This window comes from Echinops telfairi, unplaced genomic scaffold (assembly GCF_000313985.2).
Source record: "Echinops telfairi isolate 266 unplaced genomic scaffold, ASM31398v2 ScPeMD7_5592;HRSCAF=6446, whole genome shotgun sequence".
NCBI lineage: Eukaryota > Metazoa > Chordata > Mammalia > Afrosoricida > Tenrecidae > Echinops > Echinops telfairi.
The window spans coordinates 47,241,554-47,243,197 of NW_022109491.1; positions in this window are offsets into that span (position 1 = coordinate 47,241,554).

The following is a 1,644-nucleotide window of genomic DNA, read 5'->3' on the forward strand; positions in this document are numbered from 1 at the left end:
AAGGGTCATTTGACCCCCCAAAGGGGTCGCGAGCACAGGTTGAGAACTGCTGTATAAGAGGAAGCTCAGAGGAAACAAAGTCGTTAACCAGTCTGCTTTGATCTCACAGCTTTGTTAAACATTTGGCAAGCAGGGAAGCATCAAAAATGGCTAGGCTGGGTTTGCAAAAATTTATAAATTACGATACAGATGGCTTCTGAAACTTCCTGAATGTTTTAATCTGATAAAAAAGCACATAGAAAAACTTAGTAAAAAACTTACCTTTCAATTTCAAACCATTTTCCAGTGTTATAAAATTTTCATAGAAGATGAAATATATCTGAGAATAGTTGGTCTCAAAAAATTGCTTGAGATCACTCGCATCCACATTATCTGAAAAGAAAAAGTTTCCATTTGTAACAACGCGCAATTATTAGATTTCACAATCTTTTCAAATTGAAGGAAAGCAGACGTTAGTTTTATCCCCTGAAAAAGAAAACAAGGAACATTTCCAACAATTGATAATGCATTAAGGAACCTGGTAGCACTCTGCTACTTACCTACTGAACAGTTGGCAGTTAAAACCCACTAGCGGTTCCTTGGGAGAAAGGCTTGGCGACAAGATATTCTTTTCATGCAATAAAATCCTACTTTGTCACATGGTGTCATTAGGAGTAGAAGTCAACTCAACTGTGCCTAACAATACCACCCCACCAAAGAGAGTTCTGAACTCTGAAGTAATTCAGTTTTTAAACATGACCTGGGGCACTGCGCTATACCAGGAGCTTCACAGAAGAAAGGGAGGTGAGATGCTACACCTTTCTATCCAAGGAGATGAGAATGGGCAGCCACATATCACTTAAGACCAGTTAAAAGATGAGAGGGGATATGAGTATTAAGAAGAACCAAATGATTGCATGTTAAAGGATGGGGAGGGGGGGATTTTATGTGCAGCCTGAATTTAACATGGGCTGTAAAGAAGGATAAATTTGTACACCTGAGACAACTTTGCAAGATGGGGGGGGCCTACCTGTAGATGGGTAGGAATAAGCCAACACAAGGGAACTACTGAAAGCTCACTGTATCCACCCACCCATTTCCCAAAGGGTATGCGTTCCTCCTTTCCTTCAGTTTCGAGAGGCCTCTCCCTCTTCAGGTTTGGACACACTGGGATTCTGACATGTGTAAATGTGTTCCAAGAGCAGTGCTTCTCCCAGTGGCAACAGATAGTTTTGCTAAAACCAGGAACTGTGGGTAGATTGACAAATAATGAAGTGAATTTAGACTGGTGACAACTCCCCCTTAGGGAAAAGCAGCAGACACACCTATTTCTTCTAAGTGTACAATTACCACAAGTCAAACCTCAGCACGTTAATCAAAGAGGTCATCACTGACAACAAACCTTTGTTAAGTTTCCTCAGCAGACAAATATTGTTTGCACTATTTTCAGGGTCCAGACCAAGGTTTTAGTGCATTGGAAGGATACACCAGTAAACTTTAGGAAATGTTTAAAGTTTTCTTAAAAATCTACAAAGATTACCCAAGTGAAAAAGATTGCTATTCAATCTTTAACAGAGTGGTTGTGATTACTGAATACTATGACTACATGCCCATCATTGTGTTCAAATTCTAAAAAGTTGTAAATGTGGACAAATCTAAAGAGTG